At 47.2% G+C, this 20639-nt stretch overlaps 1 protein-coding gene across 1 annotated transcript in view; it reads right to left on the reverse strand.

The window, feature by feature from the left end:
• The window catches only part of LOC143808087 (uncharacterized), a 42042-nt gene extending 22722 nt beyond the window's left edge, over positions 1 to 19320 (reverse strand). Inside the window, exon 1 of the mRNA XM_077290353.1 lies at positions 19016 to 19320. The gene's annotated coding sequence lies outside the window, so the exon portion shown is untranslated. The remainder of the gene's footprint in view (positions 1 to 19015) is intronic.
• Between the last annotated feature and the right edge of the window lie 1319 nt (positions 19321 to 20639).

Below are 20639 nucleotides of genomic sequence, written 5' to 3' on the forward strand. Positions count from 1 at the left end.
TCCAAACCCGAACACCCGACACCACAAGCCGCCAACCAACTCTCCCAACTGTTCCATACCGCCTGATAAACCGACCACGTACTCGGGGCTAAGGACGCTTGGATTAAAGGCTCTGCAGCCCGGACACCACGTTCCAGAGTTCCGCCGGGCATTCCAGGCCCGTCTCCTCGGCATACGGCGCCAGCGACCGGAAACGCTCCCACTGGAAACGAGACAAAGAATCGGCAATGCAATTATTAACACCAGGCACATGCGAAGCTGTGAAATAAGCATTCAAGTGTAAACAAGACAAAACCAACTGCCGAAGCACTCTGATCACCGGGGGAGACGCCGTCGTCAAACTGTTAATGGCGCACACCACCGCCATATTATCACAGTGAAAGCGCACCCTTTTGTTCCGAAATTCGCCGCCCCAAATCTGCACCGCTACTAAGATCGGAAAAATTTCCAACAACGTGATGTTCCGCACCAAACCCGTTTCAACCCAGGCTTCTGGCCACCTGGCCGCACACCAACGGCCCCCAAAAAAGGCCCCAAAACCAATACCGCCTGAAGCGTCGGTAAACAAGTCCAAATCAGCATTGGCCACTGCCTCCTCGATCATCAATGAACGCCCGTTGTAACAAGACAAAAAACGGTCCCAAACCTCCAAGTCAGCCTTGTGCTCAGCTGACAAACGCACAAAATGATGCGGGGCGGTGACCCCAGCCGTAGCACTGGCCAATCTACGTGAAAAAATTCTCCCCATGGGAATAATTCGGCACGCAAAGTTCAATTTTCCCAAAAGCGACTGCACTTCACGCAGTGGCAATTTTTTCACACGCCGAGCTCGCGCTACTTCGTCTCTCAATCCCAGCACCTTGTCCACTGGCAACCTAAACTCCCACTTCTCAGAGTCGATGACAATGCCCAAAAAAGACAAGCTCGTACACGGGCCCTCAGTCTTGCCCGGTGCCAACGGGACCCCGAAGCGCTCCGCTACCCAAACAACCGTCCTTAACAGGATCTCACAACATTGAGACTGCTCCGGGCCTATACACAAGAAGTCATCCAAATAATGAATTATTGAGTCTAAACCGGACACATCCCGCACCGCCCACTCCAGAAAGGAACTGAAAGCCTCAAAATAAGCACACGACAGTGAACAGCCCATCGGCAAACAACGATCAACGTAGAACGCACCGTCCCAGTAACAGCCTAACAACCTCACGCTATCGGGATGAACGGGCAACAAACGAAAGGCCGACTCAATATCAGTCTTAGCCAACAACGCTCCCTTACCGCAAATGCGCACCCACCTGGCTGCTTCATCAAACGAAGTATAAGCTACCGAACAAAGCTCCGGATCAATCCCATCATTAACCGACCTCCCCTTCGGGTATGACAAATGCTGAATGAGCCGGAACTTATTCGGCTCCTTCTTGGGCACAACGCCCAGGGGGGACACAACCAAATCCTCCAAAGGGGGAGTAAAAAACGGACCAGACATCCTACCCAACGCCACCTCTTTTCCTAACTTTTCAGACACCACCGAAGCGTGCAACCCAGCCGATTTCAGGTTCTTCAGCGTAGGCGGTATCACGAAACCCGGAGCCGGTATAGAAAAACCCACATCAAACCCAGCCCGAAGCAACTCTGCCCCCTCCCTATCAGGATACCTACTTAGATAGGGGGCCATCGCGTCCAACTTCACCGGAGTCGCCCCCTTTGGGATTACCCTCTGGCCTCCCTTTCTTCTTAAAGCATTTGGAGGCTCCGTGGGAGGCGCCATTGCAGTGCGAGCACAGATGCTTGAACTTGCAAGTCGCCCCGAACTTACATTGGCCCTCGTTGAACTGCCAACAGACGCCATGCTTCTGGCTTCCGGATTGACCCGCCTGACCCCCGGCTCCCGCAGAGGAGCCCTGTCCAAAGCCTTGGCCGGAAGATCCGGCCCCCCCTTGAAAGGATTGACCAAACTTCGTCGGCGCCATTACACGTAACCACAAACCAATGTCCTTCTGATCCCATCTGATCACTGGACGAACCGCCTTCCGCTGCCGGAACTGCTCATCGTATCTTAACCACGCCTGACCACCATAGGCCCTATGCGCCTCCCCTATGGAATCCATGTAGCAAAACAAGGCTGAGCAATTCTCGGGAGCCTTTTCGCCAATAACACTTGCCAAAATCGCAAATGCCTGAAGCCAGTTCATAAACGTCTGAGGAATAAGTCGCCAACGCCGCTTCTCCTCATCCTCCTTCTTACTATCCTCTTTCTTATTCTTGTCCAAGTTAAATTTCTCCAATGGTAACAGTGAAAATATCTCCACGTACTCGTCTTTCCAGATCTTCTCACGCACTTCCTTCTTCAAGTGCGCCCCCAACGGCCCTTCAAAGCAAACATACACCTCACCACGTGCCTTATCATCTAACCGAACACCCCCTTCCTTCTCCTTTTCCGTTTGTACTGACACCGAGACCGGCTCGGCCGACCTACCCTGATCACCCAAACCGCTACCTGACAACGTTAAACCTGATTCGGCCGATCCAACCCAAGCTGACAAAGGGGACGGCCCCAACCTTCCGCTGCTCAACCGTGACAACAGCTCTCGTACCCCCGATAACAATTCGCCCACCCCTTCCCGCGTTGCATCCGCGCGTACCGTGACTCCCTCGCCGCGCTCCACACCCCCCCCCACCCGATCAACCGAAGTCAAAATCGGCGTTGACCACGCCGGGGACAAACAAAACATAGAGTGGTTCTCACCAGGCTGCAGGGGCGCAGCAGTCCCCCCAGCCGCCGACGTCGTCCCGCCGTCTCTTGCCTGCGAAGTCGTCTGAGCGTCCACCCGGACGTGGACCTCGCTCCTCACCGATCCAGCTGCTCCGCCACCAGCAGAGGGGACCGTGCCGGCTCCGTTATTCTGGAAGGCCGCCAGGAATCTGTCGTGCCCCGACCCGGACCCGCCGACCACAGCGCTACCATCTGTCGCCGTCCCCTGGAGTGGTGCAGGCCCGGTCGCAGTTGCATGAGGGGAATGGGGTACCCCGGCTGAGCCTGGCAGCCCCGCCGAGTCTGGGGCGCCGCCTGCTGCTGGAATGCTCCCCCGCCGTCTCATGTTGCCGCCGGAACCAGGCCGCCCAGGACGGGCATAACCGCCGCGGCCCGCCGTGCTCACACCGCGCACAGCTGCTGTTCTGGCGCGCATGGGCCCACCCCCCCTGGCAGATGAGGGAGAGGGGCCAACTGCCGCCGCATGCCCCAGCGCGGCAGGTGGATTCCTCCCGGACCGCGGCCTGCTGGGGCGCCTGCAAGCAGGCACGCGGCCCGGAGGGTCCGGTGACGGGCTCCTGCGCCGCCGCTGGGGCGCCGGGGCAGCATCCGGTGACAGCCGCTGAGGGGGGCGCACTCGCCTAGAGCGCCGCTCACCAGGCCCAGCCGCCGATGGGTCAGGGGAAACCGCTCCGCTTCCACTTGGGCCTCCCAGGATGGACGCTAGCTGCCCTTCCAGCCAGCCGGGTGGCTGCGCTGCCGCCGCCGCCCGCAGCTGGGCCAGAATCCGGTCGATGTCGGACATAGTCACCGCAGGTACCAGCGTTCGTGACTGCTTCAGGTCCTGTAGAGCGGGAAGTGAACCGCTCCACCCCCGCTCCCATCATCCCCTTCACCACCGCTAACCCCTCCCCCTGGAACGTGCAACACGCCCCCCAACCCCTTGTCCCCTGCGCCAAAGCCCCTGTCATGGCGGCCTCCACGTACGCCGCCCGGGGGGGGGGGGGGCGGGCGGCTCGCTCCAGCCTGTCTTTAAGACAACTGTGGGCATTACAAGTCTTGAAGGGATTTTCCAATCAAAACCAATAAGTCTGGAGTCACTGTGTGCTGCAGGGATTTGTCAGTCTCAGACCCGGGACCTGAGGGTATGTATGAGTTATACATTCCCCTGGCCAGTGAGTGTGGTCTCACTCTCCTTACACTTGTATGGAGTAAGGCCGCATCGTCTAGTTGGATACGGCCACTGGTTGTCCACATCACTAGATGGGGTGTGGCCCCGTTTCTATTGAAATCAAAGAATCATAGAATGTTAGAGTTGGAAGGGACCTCCTGGGTCATCTGGTCCAACCCCCTGCTCAAAGCAGGATTCACTAAATCATCCCAGACAGATGTCTGTCCAGCCTATGTTTGAAGACTTCCACTCATTGATTACCCTAACTGTCAAAAAGTTTTTTCTAATATCTAGCCTGTGTCATCCCATTGCTTCTAGTCTTTCCTTTTGCAAATGAGAATAAAGATGATCCTTCTACAATGTGACAGCCCTTGAGATATTTGTAGACAGCTATTAAGTCTCCTCTCAGTATTCTTTTTTGCAAGTTAAAGGGAACCTGTCACCCCGTTTTTTGAAGATGAGCTAAAAATACCGTTAAATAGGGGCAGAGCTGGGCGTTACATTAGTGTCTTTGTGTGCCTTTATAACCTACCTAAGCTGCCGAAATACCTTTGTAAAGTCGCCGTTTTCTGCTGTCACTCACGCTGGTCTGGTCATATGGGCGTGGTGACAGCGCTGTTTCTCCCCCAGAAACCTGCTCATCATTACGTTACCTTCTTTCACTCCCTTGTTCTATAGATAACCTTTGGTTATAAATGACTTCAACATTAGTATACTTCGTTACACAGTCCTACAGAACCATCTTTCTGTACATGAATTGCACCTAGAAACCATGTATATTATGTACATTATGTGATTTTAACTGTTATTGTAAATATTATATTGTAAATAGTTGTATCTTTATGTTTTTTGCAGCGACGTTGTGACCAAGGCTATGTATTAGCCGAAACGTTATTTACCAGTCGCTTGATTTCACAACCACTATTAATAAACTTTCACCTGCAAACATAATTTTTTCTTGTACGTGTGCAGTGATCTTTACAATTCAGTGACTTTGGAGCAATTTGTTCCCTTCACTAGCACCGTCATCTCCACTTCTGTTGAGTGCTAACCATCGCATTTTTTGCATATGGGCGTGGTGACAGCGCTGTTTCTCCCCCAGAAACCTGCTCATCATTACGTTGGTGGCGTAGTGGTGTGCGCATGTCCAAAGCGAAGATCCACTGCCCAGGAGATTCAAAACAGCGCGGTCTTCGCTATTCGCCGTTTACCGGTGGGCGCGGCCATCTTTCCTGTGGCCGCGCGTGCGCAGATGGAGCGCTCTGCTGCCCGGGGCTTCAGGAAAATGGCCACCGCGATCTCCATCTGCGCACGCGCGGAATCCCGCGGCCATTTTCCTGAAGCCCCGGGCAGCAGAGCGCTCCATCTGCGCACGCGCGGCCACAGGAAAGATGGCCGCGCCCACCGGTAAACGGCGAATAGCGAAGACCGCACTGTTTTGAATCTCCTGGGCAGTGGATCTTCGCTTTGGACATGCGCACACCACTACGCCACCAACGTAATGATGAGCAGGTTTCTGGGGGAGAAACAGCGCTGTCACCACGCCCATATGACCAGACCAGCGCGAGTGACAGCAGAAAACGGCGACTTTACAAAGGTATTTCAGCAGCATAGGTGGGTAATAAAGGCACACAAAAGACACTAATGTAACGCCCAGCTCTGCCCCTATTTAACGGTATTTTTAGCTCATCTTCAAAAAACGGGGTGACAGGTTCCCTTTAAACATTCCCAAATCCTGCAACTGTTCCTCATAGGACATGGTTTGCAGACTGGTCACCATTCTAGTCACTCTTCTCTGAACTTGCTCCAGTTTGTCGATGTTTTTTTTTTTTAAATGTGGTGCCCAAAACTGGACAAAGTATTCTAGATGAGGTCTGACCAAAGGGGAGTAGAAGGTAATAATGACTTCACGTGATCTAGACTGTATGCTTCTGTTATTACATCCTAGAATTGCATTTGCCTTTTTTGCTGCTGCATCACACTGTTGACTTATGTTTGCAGCGCCCCAGAGTCCTGGTCGTTGCAGTACTGTGGCTCCGCCACTATGGGGAGCTATGGTGCGTCTGATGGCACTGAAGGAGTTCATCTGATCAGGTATCACAGACACCAATACATTTCACAGCCAGGCCTCCGGGGGGAGCTAAGGGTTCTATTCACTAGGCCACTCCCCACCATAGTGGGTAAACTGGGGGTCAGGCAGGAAGTTAGATCAGAAAGCTGACTGGGTTGGAACCAGGCAACACCTTGTGGCAGAGGGTGTTGTGGGGGAAGATACAGTAGGGTCTCTGTCAGGGGTGGGATCCTGACAGAGGCTTGGCAACTTGAACGAACGTAATGGGACCGTGCCTGCTCAGGATAGCGGCGGTGCCCAAGGAAGGATCAGAAGCGAGATAGATTGTGCTGAGTGAGAAACGAGATCAAGCAATAGGAGAATACCAGTAGGGGTCGTGCTGTAAGACCGAAGCAACACCCTACTGAGGCGCACTACCGGTGGCCGGAACGCCGAGGGAGTATTATAACATTCAGCTTCAAGCAATACTCTAAACAGCGGCAGGACAGTCAGTCTAAGGCGGGCTGTCTAACTTATATCACCTATGCAGTCTTGGGGGGCAACTTGTGGAGAGGGGCGACTCTAGGGTCCCAGAAGAGCTCCGAGCCTACCCGTCAAACGGGTGCCGTCCCAACCAGAACACCAGGCAGGGACGGAGGATTAGCAGAACATCATCTAATCGAGTTGTGAGGGAACTTAAGAAACAGACACAACAGTTGTGGGGACTTTCTGTAAGCACAGCAGGGAAGGACCGCAACACATAGCGCTAGAAGGAAGGCACAGATTTCCACCTGCTAAGAGGACTCTGGAGGTGCCATTGGGCCGGCCGGACTTGCGCAGCCTGGTTATCCGGATTCCGGACTGAGGACCCAGAGATCTTCAGTAAAGAGGTAAAGAGACTGCAACCTGGTGTCCTCGTTATTTACTGCACCGCACCACCACAGCCTCACCACCACTACCATCATCCATCATATCTATCACTGTACGCCCCTCGGCAGGGTCACGGATCGGGCCTAGCCACCGTGACAACCCCAGAGCAGAGACTCAGAGGCCCGGTACCGGGTACCCCTCGGCCCTATCTTTTTGAATCCTCTCTCTCTTTTCTCTGATATTAGCTATTCCATATAAATTCCTAGCTAAATTAGCTATCCCATATCCATATAAATGTATGGAGTAAGGCCACGCCCTCTAGTTGGACATGCCCACTGATTGTCCACTTCACTAGATGGGGTGCTGCCTCATTTCTATGCAAATGAATGGAGTGAAGCTGCGCCCACCAGCCAGGGAAATGTATATCTCATACATACCTTCCAGTCTCGGGTCTGAAGCCGGCAAATCCCCGCAGTGCGTCAGGTAGGGGGAATTTGTAAGTCTGCAGTCACACAGATTGACTGTAGACTTATCAGTTTTGACCAGACAATCCCTTTAATGAATGTATCCCAATGGACCATATTAAAAATGAGAATGTGCACTTTTTATAAATGTATTATCTATTTTTTTAAATTGTAAAGTGCAACTTAGCACTGGGTCCAGTCATATATCTGTGGTTATAGACACTAATATAAACATATGAGAGTTCTGTACATGCGAGAAGCAGACCGTGTCTGGTAGTGATTAGCATAAACAAGGGATGTCAGGAAGCTTGTAAGTAATGCTTGAATAAACTCCAAAGTGTTAGCTACAGAAGTAATGGCGCCCACACATGCTGAAAGCTGCTGGGTGGCTCTCCAGAACCATCTTTACTGTCTGTATTTTTTGCTTTGATATATACTGTTAACCAAAAATGAGACCTTTTAAGGTATGAAAACATGGCACATTTCCCCTATAGACCTTCTGAGCTGCAGCAACATTTGCAACAGTAAAAACTACTGCAGATTTTGATGTGGAATTTTTTAGGTTCAGCCGCAAAGTACAAATCTGCAGTGACATCCACAGCATGAAGTGACATGCTACACAGTGTTCCCCAACTCTGGTTCTCAAGAGCTACCAACAGGTCATGCATTCAGGATTTTAGTATTGTACAGGTGATGGAATTATTGCCTGTGCAGGTGATGCAATTATCACCTGGGCAATACTAAGGAAATACTGAAAACATGACCTGTTGGTGGTTCTTGAGGACCGGAGTTGGGGAACAGTGTGCTACAGACTTCGTAGCCTCCACACCAGTCAACTTATGTAAAACATAATCTTTGACACATGTTTTTTTTAAATGTTACTTAAATTTACATATTGATAGTGAGATGCAGTGGCACAAACATGATCTGGTGTCTGATTAGAATAATTTGCCACATTCAGAATCATCTTCAAAACTGCATTCACAAGTGCAGGCTTTTGATGCAGTTTTTAAATCCAAAAATGCATTAGAGAGGAGAAGCTGTGGGCATTTTAGGAACCTCCTTCTGTGATCCATTTTTTGCTTTGAATTCAAAAACGGCATAAAACACATGAACATGGACATATACACTGCTCAAAAAATAAAGGGAACACTTAAACAACAGAATATAACTCCAAGTAAATCAAACTTCTGTGAGATCAAACTGTCCACTTAGGAAGCAACACTGTTTGACAATCAATTTCACATGCTGTTGTGCAAATGGAATAGACAACAGATGGAAATTATTGGCAATTATCAAGACACACTCAATAAAGGAGTGGTTCTACAGGTGGGGACCACAGACCACATCTCAGTACCAATGCTTTCTGGCTGATGTTTTGGTCACTTTTGAATGTTGGCTGTGCCTTCACACTCGTGGTAGCATGAGACAGACTCCACAACCCACACAAGTGGCTCACGTAGTGCAGCCCATCCAGGATGGCACATCAATGCGAGCTGTGGCAAGAAGGTTTGCTGTGTCTGTCAGCGTAGTGTCCAGAGGCTGGAGGTGCTACCAGAAGACAGGCCAGTAAACCAGGAGATGTGGAGGGGGGCTGTAGGAGGGCAACAACCCAGCAGCAGGACCGCTACCTCAGCCTTTGTGCAAGGAGGAACAGGAGGACCACTGCCAGAGCCCTGCAAAATTACCTCCAGCAGGCCATAAATGTGAATGTGTCTGCACAAATGGTTAGAAACCGACTCCATGAGGATGGTCTGAGTGCCCGACGTCCACAGCTGGGGTTGTGCTCACAGCCCAGCACCGTGCAAGATGCTTGGCATTTGCCACAGAACACCAGGATTGGCAAATTCGCCACCTTCGCATTGTGCTCTTCACAGATGAAAGCAGGTTCACACTGAGCAAATGTGACACATGTGACAGAGTCTGGAGATGCTGTGGAGAGTGATCTGCTGCCTGAAACATCCTTCAGCATGACCGGTTTGGCAGTGGGTCAGTAATGGTGTGGGGTGGCATTTTTTTGGAGGGCCGCACAGCCCTCCATGTGCTCGCCACAGGTAGCCTGACTGCCATTAGATACCGAGATGAGATCCTCAGACCCCTTGTGAGACCATATGCTGGTGCGGTTGGCCCTGGGTTCCTCCTAATGCAGGACAATGCCAGACCTCGTGTGGCTGGAGTCTGTCAGCAGTTCCTGCAAGATGAAGGCATTGAAGCTCTGGACTAGCTCGTCCGTTCCCCAGACCTGAATCCGATTGAACACATCTGGGACATCATGTCTCACACCATCCACCAACTTCACGTTGCACCACAGAATGCCCAGGAGTTGGCGGATGCTTTAGTCCAGGTCTGGGAGGAGATCCCTCAGGAAACCATCCGCCGCCTCATCAGGAGCATGCCCATTTTCCACTTTGATTTTGAGCATCATTCCAACTCCAGACCTCTGTGGGATATTAGTTGTGATTTATGTTGATAATTTTTAGGTTTTATTGTTCTCAACACATTCCACTATGTAATGAATAAAGATTTACAACTGGAATATTTCATTCAGTGATATCTAGGATGTGGGATTTTAGTGTTTCCTTTATTTTGTTGAGCAGTGTATTTTAAAGTGTAACCATTATTTTCATTTTTATTTCATAAATCAATGGCACACAGGAAAATAAGCAACTTTGTAATTTATCTTATCAGAGAAATCTGCTTTTTCTTCTGCCAAAAGTGATCAGTCATTATCAAAATTCTAGGTAAAATCTGTATTCAGTGAGGACTTTCCCATTACTGAGAGAGGGGATGAGAGCGGCTACTGATGAGAGTCTATGTGGAGGGGAGGAGCTAGAAGCAGAGCTCCTCCCCCTCCAATCTACATAGACTGTCATCAGCAGCAACGATCACCCCCTCTCTCAGTAATGGGAAAGTCCTCACTGAATACAGATTTTACTTAGAATTTTGATAATGACTGATTACTTTTGGCAGAAGAAAAAGCAGATTTCTCTGATAAGATAAATTACAAAGTTGCTTATTGTAAGGGTACCTGTACACTTAGGATATGTTCACATGACAGGTGGATTCTACGCTTAAACTGCCTGAAAAGGGCTAAATAAACTATGTAAAAATGACTCGCTCTTCGCATTTTCAGGCTTTTCAACATGTTCTAACTACTTCAGGTTTGCAAAGATGCCAAATGGTTAAAAAATGTGAGCAGACCATTCTTTGGGTGTTTTCCGCTCTCCAGATGCTCTATACTTGCTACTAGTAGTCAATTGTCAGGCTCAAAATATGGCGAGCAGACCCCCAGGCAGTTTTTTTTAGTGTGTTGCAAGCATTTTTGCCTGAAAACTAGCAGATTCTTCATTATTTATGAGGTTAAAAATGACCAAAAACTGCAGCACAAGAGACACCACAAAAGCACTATAAGAACACTAAAAAAAACCTGTTGGCATCCAAAAAGCATCTAGTTTCCTATAACATTTTTCTCTGTAGTTCGCATGCGCTGAAAAAAAGACATTGTATTAAAAGACCCTGAGAAGATTTTTTTTTTTTTTGCTGAGGGTCTCAGAACTGTGTTTAGAAAAACCCATCCAGTCTTCCCATAAATTATTGCGCTTTACACCCACAAGTCAAGTAGAAGCGCAAGTGTAGGAGATGGAAACTGATACACTTGCAATCTACAATTTATGACCATTGGGATATAAGAAGACTTACATTCCCAGAATTCTGCAGTGGTAAGAGAAGATAAGAGAAGCACGGAAAGACCACAACACTGTGTGGTTTAACCCGTCCAGGATGAAAACAGTACAGGACTATTGGAGCCGTGGTGCTTCTTGGCCAGTCTGCACGACTGTCTGCTTAGGATTGCTATAGGGACCCCACCGTGGGGAAGGTGGTGGCGTGTGTGGGTGCAGCATTCAGCTCATAAACATGCACATTGCCATATACTTTAGCAATGTAAGGAAATGTCACAACTCTTCACTAGATCCATTTTTTACATAAGGTAAAATTCAAATAGTATCCATTTTATGTTGCATACTAGTATGATATTTATAGTGGGACAATCCCTATGGTGAATTATCTAGGAATTCCTAGACTGTGTTTTGAGACCAGGTAAGAAAAAAAATCATAATATGTTCAATTTCATGTGTGCTGAACTATACTACCCTAGGAATATTGCTACTATGGGGCAATGCTGAGCCTCAAAGAGGCGTCATACAGAAACCTGCATTTGTTAATGGATCCAAAACACAAACCTATACTCCATGTGCTACTGCATAGTCTCCATATACATGAGCTACAGCAGATATCTTTGCGAAAAAGGTTTGAGGAAGCCATGCGTTTCACTCTTTGCATTGCAATAAGAGAAATGCCAGTCTATATCCGCCACAAAAAAATGATATGCTGTAGATTTCAAACCCACAGCTCCTGTCAGTTTACGCTGCGGATGTATTTCTTAATGTAGCAGACGTTCTACTAATTACTCTGCCTTTAAATTCTTCTACTTTGGATGGCAAGTATACCACTGCAGACAACACTTTTCTTGCCATCAAAAACACAGGAATCTTAAAGTGCTGAAAAACAGAATACTAGGAATACATTGGTTTAGGGAATAAAGGATGAGGAAATGCCCTGGAGTTGTTTCCTATTGTACTATCACATATGGAAACCACAGAGGCAATTGCAATTTTGCAACTGCTGTTTTTCAATTAAAGTCAATAAGATATAAAATATCACAAAAATGCTACAAAAAGAACACAACTGCATGATAATAAGCAGCAGAGGGTCAAAATGCACAAACCAGTAGGATATAAGCAGAGAGATAACGTTCAACCGGGGCAGTGTATGGAGACCCAAGAGATAACAGAACGTTAACTTTTGCGGGGCCAACAAATATCAAAGTTTATGTGGCACCCCAGGAGTCTGGATGCCACAGTGGCTTTGCCTCCCTCACAGGGGGTGATGTCATGCCTGGAAGCAAGAAGGTATCCCCTTAGCATGTAACACTGGCATGCAACACTTTCCTGACTCCAGACCAGAAGGGGAAGCTCTAAACCCAGTTTCAGGGAAGCTGCTCTATAAGTTCTGGCCTGGAGGCGGGGTTAGTTAGTGTTAGTCAGAGAAGAGAGAGGAAGTCAAGGAGGAACCTGAGAATTGGAGCTGTAGATAAGATCACCTCAGGGCCAAGTGCTAGAGACAGGACGCTGGAGTCTGTGGTTGTGCGGGTACTAAAGTCCCGGCAGCTAAATCCAGAGGTCAGGGGACTGCAGGTCTCCTGGCCCATCACAACATCTGAAGGCACAACAGCAAATGAGAGCCCGGAGCCACCATGAAGGAGTCACATCTGTAATAGGCACAAGCTGCCTGCCATACACACAAGGACTAAAGAACAAGAAGGAGCCGAGGACTGAGCACAGCTTTAGGCAGCAAGGACATCAAAATACAGAACAATAGGGAGGCCTACTCTGAACTCACCTGGTTAGGTGGATTCCAAATTGCTTCCAGGCTGCCCGGTATACAAACTATACAAACACGATAAAACCGCAAAAAAGGCATGCATTAAGCTTCCTATTATTAGAATGCAATCCGCAATTTTTGTGCACATGTTGTGTTTTTTCCGTGGCGGAATCGCATTGCGGAAAAAAAGTAGCATGTTCATTCTTTGTGCGGAATAGCGGGGATTCCACACACATAGGAATGCATTGATCCGCTTACTTTCCGCATGTGGCTATGCCCACCATGCGGGAAGTAAGCGGATCATGTGCGGTTAGTAGAAAAAAAGAGAAATGGGAATTTCCAGCACGTCCATCCAGTGTTAAGTAAAATAACCAAAATTTATTAGAACATTTTAAAAAACAATTTTAAAAAAAGAGACAGGAACCCTCTTTGCCTGACGCGTTTCCGGCGCACCACAGCGCCCTTAGTCATAGGAACTGAAGTGATAGGAAAATCACCAGCAAGGTACGGCACCCACCAGTTATATTTAATTGCAACGGCTCTCAGATGTATGTCTCGGCGTGTCAAGCTTCAACCCTTCTCCCTCCCCCCTCCTCCCCTTTCTGAATTGTCATGTGCGGTTAGTACCCAGGGTGGAGGAGAGGAGACTCTCCTCCAGGCCCTGGGAACCATATACCTGTAAAAAAAAAAAAAAGAATTAAAATTAAAAAATCGTGATATTCTCACCTTCCGGCTTCCCCGGCAGCCTTCCCGCTCCTCGCGATGCTCCCGTTCACAGGGATGCTTTGCGGCAATGACCTGTGATGATGTAGCGGTCTCGCGAGACCAATACATCATCTGTGGTCATTGCCGTGAGGCATTACTGGGAACAGAAGCTTCCCGGAGCATCGTGAGGAGCGGGAAGGCTGCAGGGGACGTCGGAAGGTGAGAATATCACGATTTTTTAATTTTTTTTATTATTTTTAACATTATATCTTTTTACTATTGATGCTGCATAGGCAGCATCAATAGTAAAAACTTGGTCACACTTGCCAAACACTATGTTTGACAAGTGTGACCAACCAGTCAATCAGTTTTCCAAGCAATGCTACAGATCGCTTGGAAAACGCTAGCATTCTGCAAGCTAAGTAATTATGCTTGTAAAACACTAGTGTTTAGTGGGAAAACGCATGCTAATTCCGCATGCGTTTTACCTGCGGCACAGTTGCGGAATTGCCGCTGAAATTTCCGTGGCAATTCCGGACGTGTGCACATAGCCTAAAAGTGTGGAAACTGTACCCTGCTGTGTCCTCAGAGTTACTTACTGCACCATCCACTGTGCACTACAATCATCACTACTATCTTTCACATCATAAGTGCCCTGGGACTTAGCTCTACCTGTGGAGAGCTTTACCAACTCTGCTGCATCACCATCAGCCCCAGCGGTCTCTTTAAGCAGCGTCGGCTATCCCTTGCCTAATACCACAGGTGGCGTCACAAACAATTCCCCTATAATCTATTCCCCTTTCATTACATTGGCTGTTTTATTGGATGCCCAGGGCCACGGACTGGGTCACTACTGCCGTGACACATCCCTTAAAAGAACGGGCCCGGTACCGAGTATCCCCACGGCCCTGGTGGGTGCTCCACTTACAATTATTGCTGAATTGGAAAAAAGACAATGGGGGGTCTGCTTTATCAGGGCCTACTTCAAATCAAGGGGTCTACATGCTGACCTTGCACAGTGGTCCTTTGCAGGTTGTGTCCATCCCCGTACCATGGCACTTACTTAATCAATGTTAATTGATACACTTCAGTTTTATAATGCAAAACATCTGGTTGGGATGACATTACATATTTAATAAATATTACATATTTACATATTTGTTGCTCTTATTCATTCTCGTCTGAACTATTGTAACTCTCTACTAATCGGTCTTTATCTTACTAAACTCTCCCTTCTCCAATTCGCCCTGAATGCAGCAGCCAGGATCATATTCCTCACCAACTGCTACACTGATGCCTCCACCCTGTGCCAGTCATTGCACTGGTTCCCCATCCACTCCAGAGTTCGATATAAACTCACTCTCACTCACAAAGCGGTCCATGGTTCAGCACCACCCTACATCTCCTCCCTCGTCTCAGTCTATCACCCTATCCGTGCCCTCCATTCTACTAATGACCTAAGGTTAACCTTCTCAATAGTCCAAACCTCCCACTCCCACCTCCAAGACTTCTCACGTGCTGTGCCAATTCTTTGGAATGCACTACCCAGGATAATTTGATTAATCCCCAATACCCACAGTTTTAAGCGTGCCCTAAAAACGCATTTCTTCAGACTGGCCTACAGCCTCAACATATTTATCTAACTGTCCCTGTGTTGCCCATTCAAAATTTTCTTGATAACCAGGATCCTTGTATCTTGGTCTCACATGCTTTATGCATTTAATAGCCCTCTGTGTCTGTACTTTTACACATTCTGGTTGGTAACCGGCTCATGCAGCATTACATGAACACCAGATTTCTTACATTATGGCTGATCAGAACAATGAAACCAATTGTTCCCATCCACCTTTTATGTCTCCCCTATTTTCTCATAGTTTGTAAGCTTGCGAGCAGGTCCCTCACTCATCTTGGTATCTGTTGTTTTATGTGATTATTGTTATTCTGTAATGTCTTTTATTGTCTGTACAAGTTCCCTCTAAAATGTAAAGTGCTGCAGAATATGTTGGTGCTATAGAATTAAAATTATTATTATTATTATTATTATTATTATTATAAGCGTTATCAAGGACTAATTAATTTTTCTACTATGGGCCTAAAAACTAATAGCAGGTATTTGCTAACTAACTACCTGCCTGTTCTACTTGGTGCCAGCTCAGGCGATTCAGTTGCTCCACATCAATAGAACAGCTCTTCCTCTTCCGGGCTGCTCTGTCGATGGGGAGTGACTGCCGACCTTAGGCAGAAGGGAGTCGGCAATCAATCAGCATGATGTCAATAGTCACAAGCTGTCAACAGAGCAGAGCGGAAAAGAAGCTGCTGCTCTGTCGTCATGAAGTCAGCAGAAGCCACAGAATCAACCGCAGGAGCAGTCTGTGTGCGGGTTTATGAGCGATAGCATGTCAATTTCTCTCCGCTGCGGATTTTGACCAAAAGAATGTCATTACATTTGGTAAATCCGCATGTACTGACAAACTAGTGCAGTAATTACAATGCAACATTTTGAAAGCAGCGAAAATACGCTGCGTCTAAACCGCTAATAATCCCGATAGTGGGCACATAGCCTATAGTGTGCACTCTCTAAAACCCTGCAGCATTTCGGTGTCAAATATACATGGCTGAAATCACACAGCACATGTCTGATACATGCCTCCTGTGTCTGATACATGCCTCCCATGTCTGATGCATGCCTCCCGTGTCTGATGCATGCCTCCCGTGTCTGTCTGATACATGCTCCCCGTGTCTGATACATGCTCCACGTCTCTGTCTGATACATGCCTCCCGTGTCTGTCTGATACATGCCTCCCGTGTCTGATACATTCCTCCCGTGTCTGATGCATGCCTCCCGTGTCTGTCTGATACATGCTCCCCATGTCTGATACATGCTCCCCGTCTCTGTCTGATGCATGCCTCCCATGTCTGTCTGATACATGCTCCCCGTGTCTGATACATGCTCCACGTCTCTGTCTGATACATGCCTCCCGTGTCTGTCTGATACATGCCTCCCGTGTCTGTCTGATACATGCCTCCTGTGTCTGATACATTCCTCCCGTGTCTGATACATGCTCCCCGTGTCTGTCTGATACATGCTCCCCGTTTCTGATATATGCTCCCAGTGTCTGTCTGATACACTCCTCCCGTGTCTGATACATGCTCCCCGTGCCTGTCTGATACATGCTCCCTGTGTCTGATACATGCTCCACGTGTCTGTCTGATACATGCCTCCCGTGTCTGATATATGCTCCCAGTGTCTGTCTGATACATGCCTCCCGTGTCTGATACATGCCTCCCGTGTCTGATACATGCCTCCCGTGTCTGATACATGCTCCACGTGTTTGTCTGATACATGCCTCCCGTGTCTGATACATGCCTCCCGTGTCTGATACATGCTCCACGTGTTTGTCTGATACATGCCTCCCGTGTCTGATACATACCTCCCGTGTCTGATACTGTATATGCTCCCAGTGTCTGTCTGATACACGCCTCCCATGTCTGATACATGCCTCCTGTGTCTGATACATGCCCTCCGTGTCTGATACATGCTCCCCGTGTCTTTCTGATACATGCCTCCATGTCTGATACATGCCTCCCATGTCTGATACATGCTCCACGTGTCTGATACATGCCTCCTGTGTCTGATACATGCCTCCCGTGTCTGTCTGATACATGCCTCCCGTGTCTGATACATGCTCCACGTGTTTGTCTGATACATGCCTCCCGTGTCTGATACATGCCTCCCGTGTCTGATACATGCTCCACGTGTTTGTCTGATACATGCCTCCTGTGTCTGATACATGCCTCCCGTGTCTGATACTGTATATGCTCCCAGTGTCTGTCTGATACATGCCTCCCGTGTCTGATACATGCCTCCCGTGTCTGATACATGCTCCCCGTGTCTTTCTGATACATGCCTCCCGTGTCTGATACATGCCTCCTGTGTCTGATACATGCCTCCTGTTTCTGATACATGCTCCCCGTGTCTGTCTGATACATGCCTCCTGTGTCTGATACATGCCTCCCGTGTCTGTGTGATACATACCTCCCGTGTCTGATACATGCTCCCCGTGTCTGTCTGATACATGCCTCCCGTGTCTGTCTGATACATGCCTCCCGTGTCTGATACATGCTCCCCGTGTCTGTCTGATACATGCCTCCCGTGTCTGATACATGCTCCCCATGTCTGTCTGATACATGCCTCCCGTGTCTGATACATGCTCCCCATGTCTGATACATGCCTCCCGTAGGTCGGGCACCATGTATAAGCTGGCAGGTTCCCTTTTAGCTACTTGTCTAACAGTTATAGGACCATGGAGCCAAACTGTACCCTCTCTTTCTAAATGATAGGAAAGCCATCTCTACCTGCATCACCCCACTAATCCAGGGTCCCCATCCTTTTTACTACAAGTGTCCCAGTTCTAGATGATCACATACCTTTATAGCCTATCCTGTGTAAAAGTGATAAACGTTTTTCATGGTCTACCTTTTTAAGACTTGTCTATAAGAGCGTAAAATGAGTATTTTTCCCAATCAACGGGTCTCGATAAAAAAAACAAGGAAGGAAAACTTTTGGAAATGAAAGAAGAAATCATGCATGAAATCATCTACCTAAAATGAAATTGCAAAAATCTAAATGGAATCACTGATGGAGCTGAAAGCCTCTATTGAGTTCATTTCTGTCATGTGCTCTTCCTAAGAGCTGCATCTAACGTGATCATGTAGCTCCATTACAGGGACCAGTGTTCTGCACAAATTCCTTCTTCTTTCCGCAATGACCGTATTTCAGTAAATCCCTACACACAAGTACACAGGCTGCATTTTGTCTTGGAAACACATTGAACTCAGCCAAAACGTTATACTTCTAGGAGGATTTCCTGACAAACATTTTCATGTGTTCCCAATATTCTATTTTACATGCACTGAATCATTGTATTTGTATCCAAAAGGTAACGTCATCTGAATTGGAAAGTTTCCAGGTCAACTCTTGTAGGTCTTAAATCTGTGCACTTCACCAATACGTGCGGATTGCTGAGAATTGGCTTGTGTATACATTGCATTGGAAATGTTTCATTAGAATCTGTGCCGAGCTGGATTAGTTCGGAGCACATTAATCTATTGGTGTACATGAGAAATGACTGTCCATATTTTCAGGTTTCAAAACATGTCCTAAGCGAATCCAAGTATGCGTTCACGCTCCAGACTGAAGTGAGCAGTCCCACACTAAACACTTGGAAGAGAGGGACATGCAAAATCTGTTTTATTAGCAGCTTCCTGAGACAAAAGAAATTTTAGGGAAAAAGTAATCTGTACTGTCTGGCTGAAGTTTTCCTAATAATTTAGTCCCTTAGACCACCCGTACGGTATTTAACCGTCTGTAAAGTAGGATAGCATAAGGAGATCGGTTCATAAAATATTACAAAATTTCAATAATTGCCTAAAGCTTTCACACAAATATCTTGGATAATCCAGAAGATTTCAGTAGAAATTCTTTTCGGGAAAGAAAGAAAAATTAGACAAATAATGTGAGAATATGAGCAAGATAATAGACTCCAGATGTCACCTACCCTGGTTGCTGGATCTCCTGTAGCTCTCCGAGTTGCAGCTCTATGGACTGAGGAAGGGTTTTGGGTCCCTCCTATATAGAGCTTGTAGATCAATGAATCAGCAGAGGGGGATGTGTCAGTAGGTTAAAACATTTCTTCACTTTTTCCAGGAGCAGTTTTGCTGGTTGGTGGGTACTGCCCTCCTCCTCACCACTCGCCTGTCTGTGGAATGGGATTTCCCGGTGATTAAGCTGTTAATACATGGGACAAAATAGTTGTTGTTTGGAGATCAGTCCTGTGCTTGAGCAAAAGTTCATTTTAACACACTCTAAGAAGAAAGTTTCACTCTGGCTCCTTCACTCCTCCTAGAGATGATGAGTAGTTAAACAACTGCATACTTCTGGCCATAGAACGAGCAGGGCAGGTGGAGTTTCTTGGAAAGCTCCACTCAACTTAGATCCTAGATAAAACTATGATTTTTTAAAAAAACTTTTATTCAATTTGTTATAACGCTAAGCATTGAGTGTACTTGTTATATCCACTGATATGCCTGAATCTACTTCTGTATTCACTTATATTCATAAAACAGATCAAGTCACTTTGGAGGCTATTTCTCTTCAACAAACTAATGTCAAATATTATTTTGATATTACTGTAAAAGATTTATTAAGGAACTGTACTCACAGTATGTTACAATGCAATAAGTCTGAATCATAATGTGTACAGGGGGCTGTAAATACAATAGTTAATGGGAATCTGTCAGCAGGTGTTTGCTATGTAATCTGAGGACAGCATGAAATAGGGGTTAAAACACAGTATTCAATGATGCGTCACTTATCAAGCTCTGTGCTGTTTACTTACAGTGAATGGTACATCACTAGGAGATTATCATTGCCAGGTCTGATGTGCACGAGCTTGCTAGTTCAACTCCACCCCCTCCTCTGATAAGCAGCTCAATATCAATATACAATGTACATAGAGAGCCTGGTGTGGGCAGGGTTCACTGTGGTGGGGGCGGGGTTAGCTTCTGCAGCTCTGCTTCATGATACACCACCTTTTGATGCAGTAAAAGGTGGCACATCAAAGTATTAAGTTAAAGGGGCCGAATAATATTGCACGCCCCACTTTTCAGTTTTTGAATTTCCACAAAAATTTTAAATAACCAATAAATTTCGTTCAACTTCACAATTGTGTTCCACTTGTTGTCACCAAAAATTTACATTTGGTATCTTTATGTTTGAAGCATGATATGTGGGAAAGGGTTGAAAAGTTCCAGGTGGCCGAATACTTTCGCAAGGCACTGTATATGACAGAAAATACCCAAAAGAGACACAATTCTAAAAACTGCACCGTTCAAGGTGCTCAAAACCACATTCAAGAAGTTAATTAACCCTTCAGGGGCTTCACAGGAACTGAAGCAATGTAGAAGGAAAAAATTAACCTTTAACTTTTTTTTCACAAGCATAACAGGAGAAAACAGACCTCAATGTTTTTGTGCAATTCCTCATGAGTACACCGATCACTCATAAGTGGAGAAAAACCACTGTTTGGGTGCACGGCAGGGCTCAGAAGGGAAGGAGCACAGTTTGACTTTTTGAACGCAAAATTGGCTGGAATCAAGAGTGGACACAATGTTGCGTTTGGT

Source organism: Ranitomeya variabilis, chromosome 2 (assembly GCF_051348905.1).
Source record: "Ranitomeya variabilis isolate aRanVar5 chromosome 2, aRanVar5.hap1, whole genome shotgun sequence".
Taxonomy (NCBI): domain Eukaryota; kingdom Metazoa; phylum Chordata; class Amphibia; order Anura; family Dendrobatidae; genus Ranitomeya; species Ranitomeya variabilis.